Source organism: Miscanthus floridulus, chromosome 19, assembly GCF_019320115.1.
Source record: "Miscanthus floridulus cultivar M001 chromosome 19, ASM1932011v1, whole genome shotgun sequence".
NCBI classification, from domain to species: domain Eukaryota; kingdom Viridiplantae; phylum Streptophyta; class Magnoliopsida; order Poales; family Poaceae; genus Miscanthus; species Miscanthus floridulus.
The window spans coordinates 17,898,175-17,924,075 of NC_089598.1; the positions used below are offsets into that span (position 1 = coordinate 17,898,175).

Consider the following 25,901-nt stretch of genomic DNA (forward strand, 5'->3'; position numbering starts at 1 on the left):
ATGATACCATATCGGAATATGAAAAATCTGAGAGATAGTATGATTTCCCAGAAACGGCCCAGTAGACCTGTGGACTGTAAATGTTCCTGCTCCTCTTCCCACCAGGATTCCCAAGCCTTGTTAGCAGGAACCCCAATGCCACCTCGACTGCTAATCCATTTGTTCCAGTCATCCCAGTCATCTACTATTTTCTGTCACTCAAATCCTGATGGATTGAAGAGGAATGGAGCGAATAGCCAAGTTATGACCAAGAACCACATTGATGATGTCAGAAGTATATAGGCAGTCGAATCTGTAGCAACATCACCATACAACTGATAGACTACTAGCAGTAACATCAGCTCAAGTCCTTTCACAAAATGGCTTCTGGAGTACATTCTGTAATTCTCAGCAAACCTTACATGGCGAACAACAAAGCCTCTGCCGGTTGCCCTATATTTTGCACCGCCATGGAGAATTGTGTGGCCAAAATAATGTGACTTGGTCCCAAGGGACTAAGGGAGAAAGTGAAGAACACTGAACAAAGCTGAAGTTGCATGATTATGAGATCCCCTAGGGCACTTCTGAAACCTCTTTCTAGCCCAATCTCCATAAACATTGGCAATGCCATCAAAAGACCTAGCTGCACAATAGACTGAGATCCCATAGCGGCTTGAAGTGCACGGTTCCCTCTCATCCGTGCTTGTTTCATAATTGCAAACTCCAGTCCACTTAATGCTAAGTACAGTCTTCCGTACAAGAAAACATAAACTATTATCACAACCATCTACACAAAATTAAGACAAGAACATGAGAAAACATGTGATGGAGGAGAGCTGTTGCTAACAAATACTGTAATGCAAGCAGGTGCCATATATACATTACCATTGAGCTAATATAAAACCCAACAGTTGTAAAATAGCACGAAAGCATCGGGAAGAAGTCAAATCGATGACCAAGCCTGTAGATATCTCTGCTGAGTACCTGCTCCCCATTTCCGCAAGCCACTTTGGCCTCAAAGAGAGAAATTTGATTGAGACCTACATCACGCCCTTTTCCCACTTGGATGTACTCATGATGGGTGACATTTCCTCTTCTTAGAGTCGAGTTGAAACCTGAAAATAATATTCAACTCCATGCATTCAAGAGCAGAGATGGGTAACAAACAGAAATACATGAAGAAAAACTTTTGTTGAGAATGTGCCTAAGCGCATGTTTCATTAAGTCACATACTAGCAAAAATGTCTTCACTTAAATTTATACCACAGGAAGCCTTGCTGATGCCTCCTCTTGTAATGTGAAAAATCCTATCGAACACATCAGGATGTCCATAGTGAAAACGTACCCTGCACAGATAATGAAGTACGTCAGGTACAGAGTATTTAGACTACAAAGTGTGACGCCTTGTGTCTTCTCAGAAAGTAGCCCAACAGTTTATCCTGTCACCATGCTTAAACTTTAAAAGCTTCATGCAGAAAAATTTTCAAGCAACTGATCTATTTTTTATTTACTTGTAATCTGAGACATGTTCATGTGTGCTTTCAAGTGCAGAAAGAATATCCTTAAATGATCATCTCGTAATATTTTCCTTAGGAATAGTTGCCATAGATGCTCAGCAGATCCAATATCGTATTGCAACATATAAGACACTTGGTGTTACATCATGATAATAATTGATATTGTTTCATTCCAATATGACATAAGAAAAATGATTCATACTTACTTCAATGGATTAGCGAGGACCCTCTGTCCTATTGTCACAAAGCTGGTTTCCTGGTTGCTCATAAACCATGCAAGTGACGAGACACTACAACCCACAGTTATCAAAAATTAGTTGCTGATGTGGAAATTATGATGAAGAAAACACAATGATAACCACAAAGTTTAACCTACCTTCCAGTAAATATATGCTCACGCACTCCAAGAATCGTGGATTGACGGACACCATGGTTTTCATTAAACTCTTCCAGCAAATTTCGCATTTTCAAAGCCTCCTCCAAATAGTTGTCCTGAAGATAATTCATAAATACAACACATATTGCAACATATATCATGACTTGTACCATAGCCACTCAATTCACCTGATTCATATCGATAGTTTGGAGTGCTTCACCCCGTGTAAAAATGATTGCATGATTTTGATTTTCTGGTTTGCCTTCACCTAATTTTGCTGGTCCTGGCAGTTTTATACGGTATATTTCCTTCACAGATACAAAGTGTAAGCATTATTGAAGTTGACACCATAGGTTTGGAATGGTGGAAAAGGACTCGTACTCATGGTTAAGCTCACCTGATCATGATTGTCGAGAGCTTTTACTAGAACTGAATAAAAGACCTTCTGCACCTTGTCACCTTCTCTCTCTTCTACTTCATCAATGTATGCCACACGCAGACCAGGGTAACTGTAGTTTCAAATTGAAATTACCTCAAATCGATTAGTTTTTTTTTGGGAGACTTCACTATAATTCAGTGTTAACTACTGAAATAAAAAAACAACTGAAGTAGTCTCCTTAAATTGGAAAAAACATCTTGGATATATCATATCTAGTGATTGGCAAAATGATCTAATTCTTATTTCTTTCTCAGAAGAAACGGCTTACTTCACCATCAAGTTCAAGATATCTGTTGCACGTCGATCACCAGATTGTTTCTGATTTCCATATATCTGGCAAGTAGCAACATATGTAAATTTCATGTCTGCTACAGCCTCGAGTTGAGAGGACAAAGATCTTTGGCTTTTCTTCTCCTCTTCTGCTGGATCTGCAACTGCTTTATACCCTTCCAATATCTCTGCAAGAAATAAAGAGCACAGATCAGTAGCATTTTTTAAGGCACTTAAAAAATGCACCACCTGGAATTTGAACAAGCTTACCAGATTCAGAAGCCATGTCAAGGAACGCTTGAAGCTCAAAGCCCTCCTATAGTACATCATGCCTCTAACTACTCGCATATTAAAAGAAAAACATATATCTGGTAGTTAGCCAAGTCATCCTTATTAGATAAGATAAGGCAGATGATGATCAAATTACCTGTTCTACAGAGTGCCTGCCCTCTAACAGAAGCCCAATGACGAAGTTGTAGGACATTTTCCTCGTTTCCCCATACTTCACTTTCTCTTTTGCAATTAATTCTTTCCATGAAATTGTTCCATTCATCTACATCAGGAATCAGGATAAAAAAGGGGAGAAATTGGTGACATAGTAATAAATAATTGAAGCATTAAGACTGAAGGGAAACCAAAGAGAAATGGAACCTGGATAGATTTTTTGTAGGTAGAATATAATTGATACACCATCTTCATTCTCCAGATCAAGATCACTTTTCGAATATACAGTTTCCTCACTATAGTAAGGAGTCATAACACTGCCAGGTGCATAGAGTGACATAGAATTATGTAGAGTTCAATCTTTTGCACTGAAATTCTTATTACAGAGTACACTTAAACCTAACAGGGATAAGAGATGTTGTCATGGTGAATTTATACTTTTTCTGGTTATAATACGTTTAAATGCCACATGTACAACATGGTTGCTAGAGAAAATCAGAAAAAGTTTTTTTTATGTACTAGATCGCATCTGAAAAAAGTTTTTTTATGTACTAGATCGCATCTGAAAAAACCATTTGTGTTTCTTCTGTGTTGTTCAAGGAAAAAAACATTTGTGTTTCTTCAAACAGAAAAGCGTACACTTTGGTCAACACAAGAATAAAAATGGGATCAGGGTTTGGTGATGGTATTTATATTTCCCACATTGGCTATTTGGCTTGACCCTTTTCTGGACGTATTCTGTTCTACTTGAAATGAATCAACAATAGCCACATTCCAGCCATTGGTTTAAGCAACACATATGAAGTACTCCCTCCATACTAAAAAATGAAGTCATTTTGGACAAGGCTTGGGTCAAACATTGGGAATATAAATCTGAATAACTTTTAAGTTGTCGAGTTTGAAAATGTAAAAACCATATGTATAGATTTGTCTTGAAAAATACTTTCACAAAAATTTACATATATCACTTTTTGATAAATATCTTTATAAAAATAAGTAGTCAAAGTTATGCTTTGGAGACTGTGTCGCTATCCAAAACGACTTCATTTTTTAGTATGGAGGGAGTAACTTCTAAAAAAACACAGAAGAGTAACTTCTGTTCTAGTAAACATCACAACTCAGCCATCAGGGATTCAGGTCTGAAATCAGGACTGTCTGAATCAAGCCAGAGCAAAATTGGCAACAGATGTAAAACTCACAGGACTTTAAGAATGTTTCACAAGCAAACCAGCGCCATTATGACATCACCAGAGGATTTATGATGAAATAATTGATAACTTTGTAGTTTGTACAGTGGCAACTGTCTGGTTTGTTTCACAAAAACTTTTGCTCAAATCCAATATCCACAGTAACTTGTGCATAGTCCAAATGAAGTTTTTTTTTCTCTTTATTTGAGGGCACACGTACAGTTTGAGATTCAAGTTCATTCCGAAAGTATTCATGTAAACTTATGAACAACAGATCATCATAATTTTCAGTTTTTCATTTTAGGGAATACTAAGCAGAGGTGGGAACAGACTAGGATTCAATCAAAATATTTGAAAGACAGGAAAAATATCAAGGTTACAGGGATAGAATACCAGCTAGTTTAATGCCATTGTCCTCATTAATTAAATCAAAATAGTTTAAATGCATAATAAGTTTTAGTTCTCTCATTTTTTTTATGAAATTCTTGAACAGGGTCTTCTTGCAGCGAGTCAAGAGAAACAGAAGAATTATGATACTGCGCTACCATTAGACCCTACAGCAATTTTGCAATATTGTGAACAAGTTGCTATATGAGAATAACCTGAATGAGAGCATTTTGCATACTCTAGGTGCACGTGGCATGTCCATGAATAGTGAATTAGTGAAAAATGTTATTCTTCGACGAGCTTCTAAATTTGTTGGGACGTCCATTGCAGATTCTTTCACAGTCAAAAGAAGGTACAGTCGCTTAATCTGTAGACAATTGGAGTTTGTGAACACTGTTATACAAGACTATACTCTAAGATGCACGCTTGGTAATAAAGGCAATCAACAATTTGCTTATATAACCTGTTCTTCCCACTGTGCTGAAACCGGAGGAGGGAAAACAATTGTAGGCTTTGTACCAGAACCAGCAAAAAGCTGTCTTCTTGGAACTGAATCCTTGTTACCATAACCAAACTCAGCCAGCTCTCTGAAAATGATAAAAGGTAACAATAATTAGTTGCCAATTCACATTAAGATGTGTATATAATTATCAGGAGCTCAACAAAGAACCTAATCTCATTAACCATCATATCTCTTGGTATCACTTCTAACATGTCTTGAAGCAACAACACCACATTATCAAACTTTGAGGCATCTCTTTCTTTCTGCAGGTGACCGTGTAATGTTAGCATCACAATCAATACATGAATTGATCGTCTGTCTTAAAAAGTTGAAACATTGAAATTGCCAAATAGGAGAACATTGAGTAAAGTAGTAAAATTGCATTACCAAGGTAGATACAAGCTCTACAAATTTCTTGCAAAGAACTGGGAGTGCGCTCATTCTAAAGTTGGCAAGGAACGTATTCTGTCGACAAAAGATGCTCGGCAGTCCTCCGAGGGGTATCCCACGAAGGTAGATTGATCGGTGGAGGTGCGCGTGGTCAGAAACCGGATATTGACACAAAGCGCAGAGACAGCGATTTAGACAGGTTCGGGCCGTCTGATCGACGTGATATTCTACGTCATGTGTCTTTTGTGTATTGTATTGATCTGTAGTAGCTGTCAACTAGGGGACCCCTGCCTCTCCTTATATACTCTGGAGGGATAGGGTTACAAGGAAAGTATCATATTTGGTACTATACAATATCTTGCGGTGCACGTCGACCAGTGCTGTGCACGCCTTGATCTTGTGGGCTAGGCCACCTCTGAGGGTGCGGCCCATGTCTTGTCTTGTGGATACCGGGGGCCATATCCCCACAGCTAGTCCCCGAACCTGATAGTAGGTGACGTAGTCACGTGGTGCCAGGGTCAGAAAGTAGAAGAAAGGCAGAAGACCGGCCGAGCAGGCAACCAGTCCACAGAAGGAGCCCTGAATTGAAAAACGCACATTCACCGCAAGGTAAAGTGTGCCCACTTAGTCCCCGAACCTGCTGGAAGATAAAGAATGAATCTTGTAGCAGGGTCAAAGAAAAAGAAGTTTGAAAGCTTATCGACGTCGTCTGACATGCGCGTATCAAGACCCCAGACGTGCTGTCCAAGATCAGCACCCTGATCCGAACAGCATGGAGCAGCTTGATAGCACACCGATGAGACGTAGTAAGATCCGACCATCAAGGGAGTCCCCGGCGTAGCTGGCGATGTCCGAGCACCGAGGAGTCCCTGGCGTAGCTGGAGATGTCCGAGCACCAAGGAGCCCCCGGCATAGCTGGCGACGTCCGAGCAGCGAAGGAGTCCCCGGCGTAGCTGGTGAGGTCCGAGTACCGAGGAGTCCCCGGCGTAGCTGGAGAGGTCCGAGCACCGAGGAGTCCTCGACGCAGCCGGCGATGTCCGAGCACCGAGGAGTCCCCGGCGTAGCTGGCGATGTCCGAGCACCAAGGAGTCTTCGGCGTAGCTGGCGATGTCCGAGCACCGAAGAGTCCCCAACGTAGCTGACGATGTCCGTGCACCGAGGAGTTCCCACGTAGCTGGCGATGTCTCCGAGCACCGAGGAGTCCCCGGCGTAGCTGGCGATGTCTGAGCACCGAGGAGTTCCGACATAGCTGGCGATGTCCGAGCACTGAGGAGTTCCGGCGTAGCTGGTGATGTCCGAGCACCGAGGAGTCCTCGGCGTAGCTGGTGATGTTCGAGCACCGAGGAGTCCCCGGCGTAGCTGGCGATGTCTGAGCACCGAGGAGTCCCCGGTGTAGCTGGCGACGTCCGAGCAGCGAAGGAGTCTCCGACGTAGCTGGCGACGTCCGAGCACCGAGGAGCCCCCGGCATAGCTAGCGATATCCGCAAGGTGAAGTGTGCCCACTTAGTCCTCGAGCACGAAGAATCCGAGCGCCGAGGAGTCCCCAGCGTAGCTGGCAATGTCTGAGCACCGAGGAGCCCCCGGCGTAGCTGATGATGAAGCACGAGCGACGAACAGTCCGGTCAACTGGTCGACGGCGAAGTGAGCATTGAGTAGAAACGACCGGCGAACAGTCCGATCAACTGGTCGGCGACGAAGTCCATGAACCTAGCGGTCCGACCAGTTGATCGGTGGAGAAGTCCGAGCACCAGGTGGCCCGATCACCTGGACGATGATCCTGCAATACAAATATGTAGAACGAGTAGTACATAATGTAAAAATATATGAACTCTGGAGAAAAACCAGCAATGGTGATGAAACAGCGTATGCAGCTTGGCGATCAATTGGTGTGAAGACGTATTTATATTTAATATAAACCGCCCAACCAGTTAGTGTGTAGCTGAGTCTCCAGCCCTAGCTAGCCTGTTAACCATAACGTGGAGCACGGAGCCCGTGTGCGTGTAGGAAGAACAAAGCGTCGCCAAGGAGACGCTGCTGACCACCCATAACGCAGAGGCCAGACGCTCATGCACGTGTAGGGAGGAGCCAGAGACAGGGCCGTCTCTAGGGACATCCGAGCGTCAACGTGACTGTTCGGGGGTTCAGAAAATCGTTTGGAGAGAAAACAGCTCGGAGAAACATTATGGCGATATACGAAGATTGGAGAATATTTAGAAAATATTAAAGCATGACTTAGCTTTAGACAGAATGTCTGGTCGGCGGCGTATGGCGTTATCTGGTCGGCGTTTGACGGCGAGCATCCGACAGACGGTGAGTTTTCGATCTGGGCTGTTGGTCTTCGCACGACGACTTGAGTTCGGCAGCAAATCTCCGTGTAGACGTCGCAGGCAAGATGAAAGTTAATCTCGCCAGGACGTAAGTCTTGAGATCCCATCTGGTTCGCCATGTATCAGCACGCACAACCCCTACCTGGCGCGTCAACTGTCGACAAAAGATGCTCGGCAGTCCTCCGAGGGGTATCCCACGAAGGTAGATTGATCGGTGGAGGTGCGCGTGATCAGGAACCGGATGGTGACACAAGGCGCAGAGACAACGATTTAGACAGGTTCGGGCCGTCTGATCGGCTTAATACCCTACGTTCTGTGTCTTTGGTGTATTGTATTGATCTGTAGTAGCTGTCGACTAGGGGACCCCTACCTCTCCTTATATACTCTGGAGGGGTAGGGTTACAAGAAAAGTATCATATTTGGTACTATACAATATCTTGCGGTGCACGTCGACCAGTGCCGTGCACGCCTTGGATCTTGTGGGCTAGGCCACCTCTGAGGGTGCGGCCCATGTCTTGTCTTGTGGATACCGGGGGCCATATCCCCACATATTCTTTCCAATATTAACTTCTATTTCTTTGATTACAATACCAATAATCCTGTTGATGTTTTTGACACAAACATTCCAAAAGAGGATCAGCAACTGAACGTGGAGTTCAAAGACATAAGTGCACAAACAGCCATGCAGTTGAAGAAGCCAAACACATATGCCTTCAGTATTATTTAGGTTACGTATTTAAAAACAGCTAAAGCTTAATAACTAGAATCATTCCTTTATATTATACATCTATGGTGGTGCTTGTCTGTCCTTCTCCCTGGTTCATTTTGGAATAGTTAGTTCCTGAATAATGAAATATGAATATGTGCATCCATATGCAAATCAGCAAATGTTGGATTCAATATTCTTAGTATAGGATTTGTAACCTTGGCTCAGTGGCTCACACATGCCTAATTACATAGAGTAATGTAAAGCTCATATTCTGGTATTGATTCTGGAATCATTAGTAAGAGTGAAAATAATTCAGTCCAACTGGTTATATGACTGGAGGCTTGTTTTTTAACGCAATGACAGGAGCTCTGCCTTTCAATTAAGAAGAAAGCAAAAAAGAGTGAATTACAGGAGTGACAAAGGGGCACACATGACAGGCCCCCCAGCCTGCCAGAACACAAGAGACACAGAGTGGCAAAGTGCCAAAAGAAGGCTTCTAGGGAATTTTATCTCCTACAAAGGAACACGTATATTTGGCTTAGTATGTTGCCAGTATTTAGCTACCAGGGAACATGTAAATTAATGTATTATAAAGTGCCTCCAGATAAGCACCTTTGGAACTGATGCTTGTGACAGGCATGGTTTTGCAGACAAAAAAAGTTCAAAGTTTTCTACCACATTTACTTAGCTGGCTTCACATTTACCATTTCTTAAGTTTTTTTTTCCTGATTGCTCTCTTGTAGAACTTAGTTTGTGTTCGATCTTAACCTTTGTGCTGCTAATCCATTCTCCTAATACAAATGGTTTTTATGGCATGCCTAAATGAGCATAGTAGTATCATTAAAAATAAAAGGCTAACAAATACATATAGTGACATTGTTGAAGGAAAAGGTGCCTAGCACCACCTTATTATCAAGATTGTACAGTGAAGATCACAATTAATAATTTTGCATAGCTGGCGCTATAAAGCTAAGACGATGTCTCTAAAAAATGTAACATTAAACTGCAACATGTATCACTATGCTCTCCAACATTCATGAAATCATGCTTGATATTAATAATATGTTTCCATATGATTTATGATCCTAACTCACAATCTAAAAAATATATGGTACCAATAATAAGATACTAAAACCTGCAAACTTAAATACAATGTATTTAGGCTAGTGCAACATATGTATGGCGATCTCAAGTATATCTTAAGTACACTCTCGTATTGAGATGTTATCTAACTCGTATAAGGGGGAAAAAGAGCACAACTACAGTCTAGTAAACTCCAAAATCTTCGCATCTTGACCTTTTTATCATGTCAGAGCTAGGGTCGCGTTCCTGTTCGAGATCTCATCGACCATTGAGATTCTTGGTAGGCACATTGAAAGACTTGTGGAAATTACCTGGGTCTGGTGTGTAGAAAATAATGGTATGTATATTGTAAGTTCAACCTAGTGATTATTTATTTCTAGCTCAAGAATGGCTGACCATTTTAAAAATAACACTGCCTGCAGTTTAGTTAATGAAAACAATCCAGTTCGTAAGTTCTTTGGTGATTTAAAATACACCCCCAATGATCTAAAGTTTTTTGGTGGTTTGTTATCAATAATTTTGTTCCTAGTCATGCAAAATTGGCCAAAAAACATATAGATGTCCAATTTTTTTGTCTAGATTGTGCAGTTGAAGAGGATACAACTTACCATGCTTTAACTCAATACACTTTGGATAGTGTTTTATGAAGTTCTTTCAAAACTATGTATGACATTAAATTACCACTGCTGCACCCAACTACCTAGAGCCATGACCTTCTTGACAGTACATTGTTTACAGGATAAATGTAATACTATCTTATGTGGCATGGGCATTATGGACAGAAAAAAAAGATGAAAACATGGGGAAAAGAACAATTTCTGTAACTCAATCACACGAGTGGGCATGGGGAATGGCAACTGATCTTATCCATTATAGCTCCTTGTCATATACCGATCTGAAGAATCAAGTGAAGAGAGCTCACCGATGTCCTCCTCCAAATGGGAGTGGTCTTACGTCGTAATGCACAAGGTCGGTTCGTAGCAAATGAATGTAAATGGCATGATTTGATATCTAATGCCTCGTATCGCTGAAGCTTATACCTTTAACATCCGGTTTTTAGAACAAAAATACACACCATATGTGAGCCCAGAAAGTCAAATCTCACCTATAGCTATAAATAAGGGTAATATCAAAAACAATGCTCAATATATACCGTACTTAGTATAAAGGATATAATATTCGACAACAAATAGCGGAAAAGACAACTCCGATCTTTGGGTGAAGACTTCAATTCCAAAGGAACGACTGACTGGTTGATCACGAATCTAATTCCTCCAAACTCTAGCCATTTGGTACCCATCCGGAATTTTTATCCAAATAATTGAAAAATAAAGTAAGCGTAAGTACATGTCGTACTCAAGAAATATAACATGGGGTTCATGAGGCTTAAAAGACTGACACTGGTTTAACTGCGATTAACTTTTAATGAGTCATCTTTTAGCAATTGGGTGGCAACAAGTTTATTCACAAACCCATATAAACATATGATCAGGTAAACATGAATAATGAATAGCATAAACAATTAACCATTAATGAGCATCTTTATCATCAGTATCATCAGTGTTCATCATCTATTTCGTAAGGGTCCAAGGCCGCTCGTGACCGTGAGCACGGCTGATATACCAGTTTTACACTCTACAGAGGTTGTACACTTTCATTGTGAGTCGTGATTTACCCTTTCGCCGAGACGGCCAACCTCTTGACCCACTACCAAGGAAGGTCGGCAGAGTTCACTATGAGGCCTTTCAAAGGTTCGTCTAACAAGTTAGGGCCGTTAGATTCACTCGGCAAACAGATGTAGAGCCCCCTTTCTCGATAGCACAATGACGCGCAGCCTATACACAAGGGGACAGAGGCCGCACTATACCCAATTCGGTAAGTCATTCTTACGCTATAAAGGTAACATCTAACATGCTAGAAAAAGTTCTCATACTGAGCTAAAGCCAGAGCCATGTAGCCCTCACAGTTGTACTGTAAGTCCCGGATATTCGCTTACAGATAAGTTCTTAGGGAGAAGAATCTAGAGCACCATAAAAATAGCCCAATGCTCTACCCTCCTTGTTTCATGTTGCTAAAAAGCATCTTTTAGTGTTTATTGCATATACCATCAGTCAAGTTACAAGATCATGGTTTCAGTTGAGCACTAGCATCATACTACCCAATGTAATAACCCGTAGAAATCAAGGTACAAGATAACAAAGTATTAGAAAATCTTTAGTGGTAGTCAAGGTAGACACATGCAGCATAAATTAAATGATTAAAGGTGAATAAGACAACAAGAAAGATCCTATATTATACTTGCCTTAAACTCAGATCCTTCTTCTATTAAATTATAACCTCCAAATGACTTCTTCTGCATCACCAACTTCTTTTATATCACCAACGCAAAGCTCACCGACTCGACACAATCATAGAACACCACACAAGCATCCATACAATCATACACGAAGCAAACAATAGGACTAAATTAGAATAGTACACCAAACATAATAAACAGCAGGTAAAAAAGTTTTAAAGATGTTCTACACGTTACTACGAACACACAGACGCGAAAAACACTCTAATCAGAACTATAACGAAAACGTTATGAATTAAAAAGATTTCCTTTAATAAAATAATAGATTAAATCTAACCTCGAATTTCAAAAGTTGAAAATATATTTAACAGTAGTATGAACATGTAGAGTACGCAATTATGAATCTAACGCAACTTGAACGGATCAAATCGGAGTTAAAACAAAGATTTTATAACTAAAACAAGATTGGTGGCAAAACTGTAAATAGATGAAAGCGTATTTTAGATCTAACCGAAGAAACTACGTTTTCAAAAACAGAAAACGTATTATGGGGAATACGCTTTGGACCGCGGGTTTGAACTTAGAAAACTTTAGGGTTTCTTTTGAAATTCTGCCGGCCGAAGGGGTACTGCGTGATACCGGCCGTTGGATCAAGATCGGGCGGCACCTGACTCTTGGGGTGTTTCCCACCGGCCAGAACAGTAGCGCCGGCGGCGGCGACCATTGTCGATGGCGAGCAACTCACCGACGAGCACAGAAAACGGCCTATGGGCCACAGTTGTTCGAAATAAAAGCACCGGGGGAAAGAGGGCGGAACGGAGAACTCACCAAGGGCTTTTTGAAGACGGGGAATCGAACGGAGAGGGCGTGGGGCTCGGCGGGCGGCAGCGGCTTTAGGGATTCGGCGGCGCGGCGAGCTCGGGTGGAGGCGGAGGCTCGCGATAGGGCTGGATGGGGGTGACGTGGCACGACGCTCAAATTTTATAGGGACGGAGCGGCTTGGAGCGCAGGCAAATCGGCGAGGACGGGGCAGCTACGGACTCTCGGTGGCGGCGGAGTCCGGCTCGGGAACGAAAGTAAGGTAGAAGACGGCTAACAAAGCGGGCCCACCTTCGGTGACGAGACGCGCGGGACCGGTCGGCAGAGAGACAAAGCAAGGGATAGAGAGGAGCGACGCGGGCAACACGGCCTGCTGCTGGGCCGGCTTACTTGCTGGGCCGCGCGGGGAAGGGAGCTGGGCCAAAAGAGAGGAAAAGGGAAGGAAAAAAATTCTTTTTTTTCTTTTCTAAATTTCCAAAGCAAATTTTCAAATCCAAATTCAATTCAAATTTAAATCCTTTTGAAAATTTGAATTTTATACAGAGTCAAACATTCCAATAATTCCAATGCACCAGCATGTATGCGCAAAAATGTTGCTAAGCCTTATGATAAATTTTAATTTAATGAAAATTTTTATTTCCTATGTTTTTATGAGCACAAAAATACCAAATTAAATCTTTTTAACCCTATTTCAAAAAAGAGCAATTTTTAGGGTGTTACATACCCGTCATGATGCAGCACTACTAATAAAGAATTTAGAACTGACAAAGGTTATTGTTGAGACGGATTGTTAAGAATTAGTCTCTCTATGGAATTTTAGAGCTATAGGGGGTGTTCGGCTGGTCTACTGCTGGCTTGTTTCAGCTTGTTCTTCTCTCACAGAATACTATTGAATCATCCATAACCATCCGAAACCATCTGAAATCTACTGTGCAGTGCAGTGCATCATCCGAAATCTAACAATATGTGTGCTATTCTTCTGGGTCTAGATCAAATTCAAGAGCTTTTGTCGGAGATGTACACATTTTGATTTTGCTTATGTAAGGAGGGAAGCAAACACACTATGCATTATATAGCCAACTATTCTTTGGTTTCAAATTCTGAATGTATGTGAATGAATAATATCCTTAGCTTTTTACTTCAATATATTCAACATGACTTAGTCTCATGCTAAGAACGGAAGTAATATAAAGCTCTTGTTTCTAAAAAAACTTTGTTATGGTTAGTGCACAACATTATTTTAGTTTTTTTAAATGCAATTCTTCCTGTCCGTAAGTTCATCAGTAAAAGAGAATAAACCAACCCGACGTTGTATAGCGCAACTGTTCATTACCCAAATATTTCCAAATTTTCTGATAGCTTCACGATCTATCTAACACATTGGAGCTCAGCAGGAACGTGAACGTCCACTCGTTGCCTGTCTCTATGTGGCGTCCTTCATCGTGGTGTCACTATAGCAAAGAGTGTTCCACCCACCGTATCCTTCATCAGGGTTTGTATCGACCTTTTTTATGCCAAATAACCATACCACGCAGTCATGCTATAACAGGTGACCAGCGGCCGACTACAGCTTCTCCTTCCCGGTATGCCAAGCATGCAGTGGCAGACTGCCAGCGCAGGTCCAGTAGTGTCGACGGTAGCAGTAAAATGCTTAGGTTTTGAACTGAACCAATTCATAATCAAGCTTAAGTTATATATGTGCTCATCAATCACGAGGATTAAAGACCATGATTTGACTCATCAGTATGTAGTGTTGGCATACTGCATAGTGCAATACAAGGACTGCCGATTGGAGGGGCAAACTGTCATTTGATTGTAATTTTTAATAAAACATGGTTATAACTACGGCAAGGTAGACAAATGAAGTTAAGTCATCCTTTTGTTATTTTTTTCAAACTGGTCGTATCTAAGCATGAGGATTTATGTTCTCTGAATTTCTTTTGGCACTTGACATATTAAAGCAGGCTCAAAGCCTTGAAGGCAATTTTGGAGGCTAGGGAATACTTGTGATGATTTAGTCTCACTTGACACTGGTAGTTTCTTTATTCAGAGCAATGACATTGAAATATTCTAGAAAATTCAATCGGATTCGGAAGTGTTTGTTACAAATCAGGATGCAGGCGGGGCGGGTTTTTAACGTTGCCCACCAACCCGCCCCGCAAAATTAACGTTCGTGGACAACGCGGTTCAGCTGCAAGTTCCTCGTGGCCTAACATCGTTTGGTCCACCAAGCCCACTGGACAACACAATAAGCTCGCTAAGAACCTGCAAGAACCACAACTCAGTACGGCACGATCGACACTGATGCGCTAGGTTCAACCACGCCGGCCGCCATGCGGACCGACGTGACGTGCGTACCTACGAAGTAGCCACGGACGACATCGGCGGTGGCGTTCTCGTGCTCGATCTGCGACATCTGCCCGATCTTCTCCGCGAGCGTCATGCGCCCCAGCAGGTCATCGATCCGACGGTTCAGCGGCTGCCTCGGGTCCAGGCCCGGCTCCGAGCCTAGGCGGCCGGAGCGACGGCCAAGGGCCCAAGCCATCGGGGCCCAAAAAATTTCATGTATATGTATATGAGTATATGTTATATATGTATATTATATTATATATACTTTGTTCAGCAGCAGAAAGGCCCAGACCTACAAGCCCATGCGGTGGCTCCTTGCAGAGAGCGGCGCGGCGACTTGTCGACACTCTCCCCGAATTGCCGCATACAGGTAACACCTCACTACTTCTACGTTTGACCATGATCTGAATTTTGAATTTTTGATCTATCTTTCTCGAATTTCTCATCTACTTTTATACCTGTAACCATGTTAGTGATGTTTCTCTAAAATTCTATCCTGGTATTTACTTTCTTTCGTAATTTTAGATCTAAGCGCTATGTGCTATACTGAGAAGGATGTCTTGGATAACATTGATCTCAACATTGCTCTCAATGATTTTGCATCCAGAAATGTCAGAAGATATTTTTTCCAACAAGCCTTGAAGAATTATTTACTTATTTGAGGTAATCATAATAGCCATTTTATTTTTCTTTTAGTTTCTTCTATTGTAAAAACATCGTGTTTTATGAACTATATATACGTGCCGCTATCTACCTCATACTAATACTAGTGTACGACTTCTCATGATCATAAAAGTGGGGAAAAAATTAGCCTAAAGGGCCCTTGCTTTCCTCGTATTGCCCAAGGGCCATAAAATCTATAGAGCCGGCCCTGCTCGGGTCCTTGTACCTGGCGCCGCCGTAGTACTGCTGCTGCTGCGCCCCTCCTCCGGCAGCCATTGCCGTCGGCGTGCCGAAGCCGCAAAGAAGCAGCACGAACACGGCGGCACTGGTCGTCGCAAGGACGACACCGTCATCTGATGGGACCCCCATAGGTCAGCAGCTGAGCTAGCTCAGCTCAGGTGCGTGCTGTACTGCTGCGACTGGCTACTTCTTCACCTGCAGTTCACGCATATCTTGGTGTGTATACTTATGGGCAGAGGTATAGCGCCCAAATCTAATTGTTAATTCAGATAAAAGGTTTTGCCTGGGTAATCTCAGAGGATCACGTTGCTTTGCATCAATCAGAGGATCACATTGCGGGTTTTGCAGTGTAGTCTGTTATGTCCGTGAAAAATTTGTCCGCAAAGTTTATAGCTTAGCGGCTGGCCGCAAGCCCGCTAACAAACTTTGCGGCGAGCGATGCGGGTTAGCGGACGGCCGCGAACGAGTCCGCCTACAAGCAGAGTTACAAATATGATCTTGTATCTCTGATTTTTTTAACTATATGTTATTTCTGAAAAATCAATACCACTCCATATGACTTCACATCATAGAGTACAATATACGTGCAAAATAGAATGATTACTATGGTATTTATTTTAGCTTGGCTACTAAATGTCTCGTGTAATTTTTTGTTGCTCTCATTGCAAATTAATTAAGAAGAGGGATGAAGCTATCTTTTATTATATGAGAAATATGCTATGCAAAACATCCAATCCAAGAAGCAAGCTAATACATACATGCATATGGATATACGTAATATAAACCTTTGCAGGACGCTCGAAACACTACGGGAGACGCGCTCTTTGCCGAGTGCCCGGCGCTTTGCCGAGTGTCGAAACACGGGCACTCGGCAAACAGGCAGTTTGCCGAGTGCCGCACTCGGCAAAGCCGGCACTCGGCAAAGGCCGTCTTTGCCGAGTGTCAGGCACTCGGCAAAGAATAACCATCGGCAAAATACCTCTGGCGACGCCGGTGGCCCCTCCGTCATCCTTTGCCGAGTGCTGGCCGTTTGCTGAGTGCTGCAAGCCTGGCACTCGGCAAAGAGGTTCCTTTGCCGAGTGCCAATTCCGACACTCGGCAAAGTTTTTTTTTATTTTTTTTATTTTTATTTTTAAATTTTTTCTGTGGCATTTATACAGTACCTTGAAGCACATGTTCCAATTTGGAACTTTTCTATGACTTTTTGGTATATTTTTTAATTTTTTTATGTTTACTTGAATTTTTCTCGAAAAAGTAAATTTGAACTGCAGGTGCATGAATATTGGAATTTAGTGATTCAAAAAATGGTATTCATGTTTTTTAGTGTATTTTGAGGCCGTGTGTAGGGACATTCGTGAAATTTCAAACATCTGTTTCACAAAACATGACCACCAGCTTGTTAAAAAAATGTTTTTTAATTATATAAAATGCAAACGAAATCCGAAAATCACGAAACTTGTCGAGGTGTCGTGTTATCGCATGTAGAGGCTGTGGTAAAAAATTTAAAAGTTTCCGAGCAAGTTGTGACGTACGATGCCTAAAACCCAGACATCTCCATGTGTGGTAAAAAATTTAGAAGTTTTGGAGCAAGTTGTGACGTACGATGCCTAAAACCCAGACATCTCAGTGGAGATGTCTGGGTTTTAGGCATCGTACATCACAACTTGCTCGGAAACTTCTAATTTTTTTACCACGGCCTCTACATGCGATGACACGACACCTCGACAAGTTTCATGATTTTTGGACTTCGTTTGCATTTTATATAATTAAAAAACACTATTTTAACAAGTTGGTGGTCATGTTTCGTGAAACAGATGTTCGAAATTTCACGAATGTCCCTGCACACGGCCTCAAAATACACTCAAAAACATGAATACCATTTTTTGAATGGCTAAATTCTAATATTTCATGCACCTGCAGTTCAAATTTACTTTTTCAAGAAAAATTCAAGTAAACATAAAAAAATTAAAAAATATACCAAAAAGTCATAGAAAAGTTCCAAATTAGAACATGTGCTTCAAGGTACTGTATAAATGCCACAGAAAAAATTTGAAAACAAAAATAAAAAAATAAAAATACTTTGCCGAGTATCAGAATTGGCACTCGGTAAAGGAACCTCTTTGCCGAGTGCCAGACTTGCAGCACTCGACAAAGAATATTCAGAATTTTTTTCATCTTTCGGATTAAAAGAAACCCCCCCTGAATTTCTTTGCCGAGTGCCCGCATCTCGGCACTTGGCAAAGGGCCGCCCCACTTAACCCTAGCGGGCCGACTGGCCCGCTCCCACTCTCCCTCTCACAGCCGCGCGCCCGACCCCGGCCCCGCCCCGCCGCCGCAGACCACCGACGCCGTCGAACCTCTGCCGCGGCCGGCCCATGCCCGGGTCTGCCCTCCCCGGCCGGTGGTGCGCCGCCCCGCCCCAGCCCCGCCCCGCCACCGCCTGACCTCCGCCGCAGCCGGCCCCGCCCTGGCCCCGCTCCGCCGCCGGACGCAGACCTACCGGTGGTGCCCTACCCCAACTGCCCCCCACCCCTAAACCGCCGGAGTGGAGGAGAGGAGGAGCATGGGAGTAGAGGAGAGAAGGGAGGTGGAGGAGAGAAGGGAGAAGGAAGAAGGAGAAGGGAGGAGGAAGAAGAAGGGAGGAGGAGGAGCCTCGGCCGCCGGCCACGCCCCTCGCCATTTGTCCTCGCCGTCGTCCCCTCCCCTCGCTGGAGACGAAGGTGACCTCGGCACCACATCGCCCGACTCCACCACCACCCAAGGTATAAAGCCCCCTCGGTTGTCGGCCTTCGTGCCTTGTATGTCATTAACGGCCTTCGTGCCGTATGTGGATGTGTGGGCCTTCGTGCCGTACATGGATGTGTGGGCCTTCGTGCCGTATATATGCTGTCGGCCATCGTGCCGGCTTTTTTCTTGCAGGTTTTGGAAACCTCCCCGTATAGGAGAGGTTCTACCAAAATTTTTAACTTATAGTATTATAATTCTTCTTTTGCAGAGCAGGACCTGTTGAAGGGGACCCAGAGTAAGTAGGCGACCCTGATCATCTTCGTCGGCGCTGTGGTCCTGCCTGCACAGCGTCGCCTTGCCACTGTCCCGCTAGCCTGACTCCACCGCCACCCTAGGTATAAATAACCTCTCTTCCTTATCATTGTCGTAGATCAGTGTAACCCAGTTAGGCGTCTCCCGTTCGAAACAGATATGGTTGGAGGTATGTGGATCTTCGCATATCTAAGACCGTATCTGTTTCAGATTGTCCACTTTTTTGGACAGCCCGTGGATGCGTAGATGGGGTAGTTTCCATGTTCTGCTTCGATCCGAGACAGAGTTTCGGCACCACCTCCCTGTTGTTCTCCGGATACACACTCTCCCTTCCAGGACATGTATCGGGAGAATAGCGGGGAGGTGCTGCCGAAATTCTATCTCAAATCGGAGTAGAGCATGTAAACTAACCTCATCTATGCATCCGCGGGTGGGATTAGGACCTATCCTCACCCATTAGACAGTAGGCACGCCATTTAGATGCAATTGGTGGTTATATTACTCGCTCATCTATATGCTAGAGGATGGATAACTGTGAGTGGATGTACACGGGCCGCCTAAGTCAGGCTGAAATCACCCCTGAATGGATGGACAAGACCGAGGGTTTCTTGAACCAAGCATTTGGCAAGGCAGCTAATGGAGCGAGAGACACATTCTGTCCCTGTAGTGAATGCGGAAACAGGAATAGAAAAACAAGGAAGATCATGGGGGAACATCTTTGCAAGTATGGATTTACGCCAAACTATACCCGGTGGGTGTTCCATGGTGAAGCCCATCGTACTAGAGAGGAGGTGGTGAGACCACGCTTGGAGGCGTTTGATGCTGATGGCGGGGTAGCAGGATGGTTAGGTGACTTTCACAAAGCAACGTTCGCTGAAAGACCTATAGAGGAGGAGGAGGAGAAGGAGGATGAGGAGGAGGAGCCAGAGCCAACTGGAAAGGCATTCTACCAAATGTTGTCTTTGGCACAGAAGCTCCTACACGAGAAGGCAATGGTTTCTCAACTGGATGCCATTGGACACCTTATGGGGTTGAAGTCCCAGTACAACATGAGTCGAGCCTGCTTTGATGGTGTGTTGGCAGTTATTGGTGGGCTGCTTCTGGAGGGTCATATTCTGTCGAGCAGCTTCTATGAGTCATAGAGACTCCTTCGTGCACTTAAGATGTTGTATGAGCAGATACATTGTTGTCTGAAGGGGTGTGTCCTATTTAGGAAAGATCACAAGGATGCAAAGTACTGTCCAAAGTGTAAATCCTCTAGGTATGTGGAGGTAGACAAAGGTGATGGCTAGAAGGAGCAGCTTGAGATCCCCATGAAAGTCCTACAGCACCTTCCGATCATACCGAGGCTCCAACGGCTATTCATGACCGAGGAGTCCACGAAACAGATGACATGGCACAAGAATGGCATTCGATACAATCCTGACAAGATGGTACATCCAGCTGATGGTGAAGCATGGAAAAGCTTTAATCACAAGCATCATGACAAAGATCTTGAGGCCCATAATGTACGTGTTGCACTGGCAACGGATGGGTTCAATCCTTATGGAATGATGTCTGCCCCATACACTTGTTGGCCCGTGTTCGCTATCCCCCTCAATCTCCCCCCCGAGGTCCTCCTTCAACGGCAAAACATATTCTTGACATTGATAATTCCTGGACACCTGGGAAACAAAATGGGTGTGTATATGGAGCCTGTTTATGATGAATTGATCAGTGCTTGGAATGAAGGGGTATGGACTTACGACCGAGCTACAAAGAAAAACTTCAAAATGTATGTTTGATACCAGTACTCCATGCATGACTTCCTGGCGTATGGGATATTCAGTGCCTGGTGTGTCCATGGGAAGTTCCCATGCCCGGTATGCAAGACAACTCTGGAGTTCATTTGGTTGAAGAAGGGTGGCAAGTTTTCGTAGTTCAACAAGCATCGACAGTTCCTCCCTCTTAACCATGCATTTAGACAAGACACCAAGAACTTCATGAAAGGTGTTAAGGTGACCAACCCTGAACCTCAGAAGATGATTGGTGCCCAGGTTCATGCTCAGATAGATGCTCTCGTGGTCAATCCATAGAAAGATAGTCGAAAGAAAGATAATCCAAAGAAAGATTGCTTTGTGGGATATGGTGTCGAACATATGTGGACTCATAAGTCGGGCTTGGAGAGGCTTCCCTATTTTGATGACCTTCTCCTTTCACATAATATAGATGTAATGCACGCTGAGAAGAATGTCGTTGAAGCACTTTGGGCAACACTCAAGGACATTCTTGATAAGACAAAGGACAACCCTAAGGCTAGAGTGGACCTAGCAACGCTATGCGATAAACCAAAGCTAGAGATGCTGCCTCCAAGAGACAATAATCCATGGAAAAGGCCTAAGGCCGATTATGTCTTAGAAAAGAAGCACAGGACAGAAGTGATACAATGGATGCAGATGTTAAAGTTCCCGGATGGGTATGCAACGAATCTGAGGAGGGGAGCGAACCCAGAGACTGGCCGAGTCTTAGGGATGAAGAGTCATGACTACCACATATGGATTGAGTGGCTTCTTCCGTCAATGGTTCGAGGCTACGTCCCTGAGAATATCTGGAAGGTGCTGGCAGAGTTGACCTTTTTCCTCCGCCAGCTTTGTGCCAAGGAGGTATCTATGAAAGTGGTTGAGGAGTTGGAAAAAGCGACACCTCTGTTGCTCTATAAGTTGGAGAAGATCTTTCCACCTAGCTTTTTCTTGTCGATGCAGCATTTGATTTTGCACCTCCCGTCCGAGGCACGAATGGGGGGCTGTGCAGAACCATTGGTGCTATCCAATTGAGAGATGTCTAAAGACTATTCGTAAGAAATGTGGAAACAAAGGCAGGATTGAGGCTTCCATTGCTAAGGCATTCATTCATGAGGAGGTGTCAAACTTCACAACAACATACTATAATGAGAACCTTCCTAGCATGCATAATCCACCCGCTCGGTACAACGAGGATGAAAATGAATCGACCCTTAGCCTTTTCAAAGGGCCACGCGAGAGAGCAAGTGGAGCGACCACAAAGACCTTGAGCTATGAAGAGTGGCACAAGATCATGCTCTACGTGTTGACCAACCTTGACAAAGTGGAAACGTATCTGGGGTAAGTTCTCAACGAACTTGTTACATACTCCATAACTTTTGTACATCCAACAACATTGTTCCTTGTCGGTGTAGGGAATTTTTTGATGAATCCTGGCATCATTCAAGGCCAACTTCTGACCATGAACGAGAGACCCTTCTTCAACATGGTTCGCCTGATTTCATTACATGGTTCCAAAAAAAGGTACCAGCCAACTTAGCTCTTACTAAGTTTGACGTTCCAAGTTGTCTGATTTCATTTCTCTCCTGCTTGAACTTGCAGTGCCAAAGGGATGTGTCTATAAGTGCTGAATTACGACAGGTGGCCAATGGCTTTGACTATAAGGTCTTGTCATTTAACGCTTATGACATGAATGGATATCGCTTCCACACAACAAGGTACGAGCAGAGTCGTCCCAATCCAAGGACCATGAATATCGGAGTATTTACGCCCAGCACTGATCAGGAGGAGTATTATGGGACAGTTGAAGAAATATACGAGCTCGACTACCGTGGTTCCAAAGCACTTAATCCTATCATATTCAAATGCTAGTGGTTTGATCCTGTAATATCAAGAAAGTCCCATCAACTTGGGATAGTCGAAACTCGACAGGATTCCTTCTATCTAGGAGAAGATGTCTATATTGTGGCTCAACAAGCCACACAAGTTTATTATTGTCCATATGCTTGCAAAACCAACCCACGTCTTCAGGGTTGGTATATTGTGCACAAGGTATCACCACACGGTAGATTACCTTGCCCAAACCCTGATGATTACAACTTGAACCCAAACACGCATGACGGAGAGTTCTATCAACAAGAAGAGGGGCTACCAGGGATGCTTGAGATAGACTTAACCAGAGAGATCGAAATGGAAGCAGACGAGGAATGGGTTGTTGACGAGGATGCTGCAAATGAGGTGCATGATCCAAAGGACTTGGAATGCTTGACGGACTACGACTAGGCAATGACAACGATGAGGATGAGGCTGTTGAGGATTTGGACAATCTTGATGGTGATGATGATACCTATCGTCCAGATAATCCCGATCATGAAGAATATTAGAAATACATGTAATACTATGTTATTTTGTAATTACATTTTCTTTATTTTGCATCTCTTACTAAGTATGCCTCGTTTATCTGTACTTACTAGTTTACTCTTTTTAATTGCAGGTGATGGGGCCCACTAGGAGGAGCTGCCCCTTGGTTTACGCCAATCGGAGGGACATGGTGGTGGCTAAGGAGGCGGAGGCGTCAGAGAGGCTGAGGAGGCTGAGAGGCAAGCCCAGGCAGGAGCCGTTGACTAACCACGGGCGTAGCTCCTCATGTGACTCTATGCATGACGACGACCTTCAGCACACAGTGGACGGGAATGGGGGTCCATGGACGGAGGATGAGGAGGCGGTTCCAGTGATGGAGGATGAGGAGGCAGCGATGGTAGGGGGTTCCACTTCCTCTGGTACATCGAAGCCCTACCAGCGAGGTCCCACAAAGCTCCTGAAGCGACCAATACCTGTTGAGAGGCGCCCACTGATTACACCCGAGGGCGATAAGTAAGTAACTTCATATGTTCTTCATTTGATATGTTGAAAAATCATAATAACAACTAATAACTATTGTGGACCACTTGTGCAGGAACTGGGTGCTTGTGGACCAGGCGGCCCCAGCACGCAATGTGAATGGCATCCTGGGAGTTATGTGTAAGGAACACTTCCCTGGCCTGGTTAGGAAAAGAGATCAGGATTGGGAGTCGGCCTGGACGTTCGACCACTATGCCCTCGTGCAGGATGCTCCAGATCATAATGGCATCCGCTGTAGAAACAAGGCAGATTGGGTGATTAGGGAGTTGTGGGTAAGTCTTTCTTGCACTACATTCCTCAATTCCTCGCATTCATTGAACATTCTTGAAATAAAATAATGGATACCTCGTGTCTTTATGCAGGACTTCTTCAGAATCCAGGAGGGATAGGAGGAAAGTGCATATCAGGTGGCTTACGCTTCCTGTAAAAGGTGTGTCATGGACTTGCACTACGAGTCCCGCCTCCAGGCCCACATAGACTACAACGCCAAGTTCCTACTCAGGCATGTCAACAAAGAGGAGGCAAGACAGATGACGCTGACAAGGGAGCAGTACATACAGGTAAATACAAAACATGAATATTCATTTCTTTTGAGATTAAGTATGCCTAATTTGATCTTCTGATATGTCTTCTACTTGATGTTCTTTAGGCTATTCCAAGCTGGTGCGCCACCCACCTCGATTGCTGGGAATATATTGTGGACACCTGGTTGGACGGGGACTGGTAGAAGAAGCACGAGGAGGCCCACGACAGGCGTTTGTAGATGCCAGGTGTACCTCACCATCAGGGCAGCCACAGCCTCAGCAAATATGCAAAGGCATATGTAAGTCTCCGCCATTGCTCTAATCTAGCCGCGCTCAATTCTACATCATTTCTAACCACATGTTGTTGTCTTTCTCGTAGTCGGATGCACACGATGGCCAGCCAGTTGGTTGTAACACCCAAAATTTTTCATTCTTTTAAAATAAGTAAATTTGATTTAATTATGTTAATAAGTGTGCATTCAATTATAGGAAATTAATAATTTTTGGAGAATTAAAATCAATTATAAGATTAGAAACTTTTGGATGCATACATGTTGCTGCAATATTTATTCATGGGATGATTGTTCTTGAATTAGAGTTCAAATGAATTCAAAAAAATTATTTGAAAATGCTTTTGGGAAAATTTGTTTGGAAAATAAAAAGGAAAAATGATCATCTCCTTCCTTTCCTCTCATTTGGCCCACTGGCCCCTCTCCCCTTTTTCCCCCGCAGCCCAGCAACCGTGCCAGCCCAGCCGCACGCCTCGGCCGCTCGGCCCAGCAGCCCCGCCAGCCCATTTGGCCGCCAACCGTTGCCGCGCGCCTGCACTCGCGCCCAGCCGCTGACCACCTGGCCCCACCTGTCGGCGCCGCCCCCAACCTCCCGCTCGCCCCGCGCCAGACAAGTCGCGAAGCCGCAACCGTCGCCCACGAACGGCGTCATGGGAGTGCCCCCCTCCTCGTGCCTCGGCCGCTTCAAATAGCAGCCAGACCCCCGCGCGCACTCGGCTGCCACCCCCCCCCCCCCCCCCCGCTCTCATTTTCGCGCTTGCCAAGCACCGAGGAAGGCCGCAACCACCGCAGCCGTGGTCACCGGGATCCGCCATCGTCGAGCTTAGGACCTCCGCGTGAACCACCGTCACCGAGCCGTCTCCGCTCCGGTTTTCACCGTGGTGAGCCTCGCCGTTCTTCCCTCTCTCTCCCCGTGCAGCTTATTTCTCGTTTCTTGGCTTCTCGAGCCTTGGCCACGAGCTCCGCGAGCCATTGTCGCCGGTCATGGTGGCCACCGTGCTATTAGCCATTCCCGGCCACCGTAATGGCATGGCCGCGACCCCCTTCCTCCCCCGCGTCCCCCGGTGCACTCGGCTTTTCGTTTGGCGAACCCTAGCCCCACTAACCGAGCCCACCGGTGAGACTTCGCCGCCAGCCATGGCGCCTGGCCGCCTGGGGTACTGTTTCGGCCAGCCCCCCCCCCCCCCTTGTTCTCCTCCTCGGTCTAATCTCAACCGCCCATCGCGAGATCAACGGCCACCAGTGGAAGATACCCCTTCGCGTGGCTATTTTTCAAAAGAGTCCCTGGACTTTGCTAAGTCCTAACCCGCAGTCCAAAGCGTATTTCTCCAAATGCGCAATCCCGTTTGGAAAGCGTAAACTCCACGGCTTAAGTCAAAATTACGTTTTCAG

At 44.3% G+C, this 25,901-nt stretch overlaps 1 pseudogene; it reads right to left on the minus strand.

Annotated features, from left to right (window-relative positions):
• LOC136525650 (callose synthase 5-like) overlaps positions 1-12,630 on the minus strand; it is a 20,597-nt pseudogene extending 7,967 nt beyond the window's left edge.
• Positions 12,631-25,901: the final 13,271 nt, after the last annotated feature.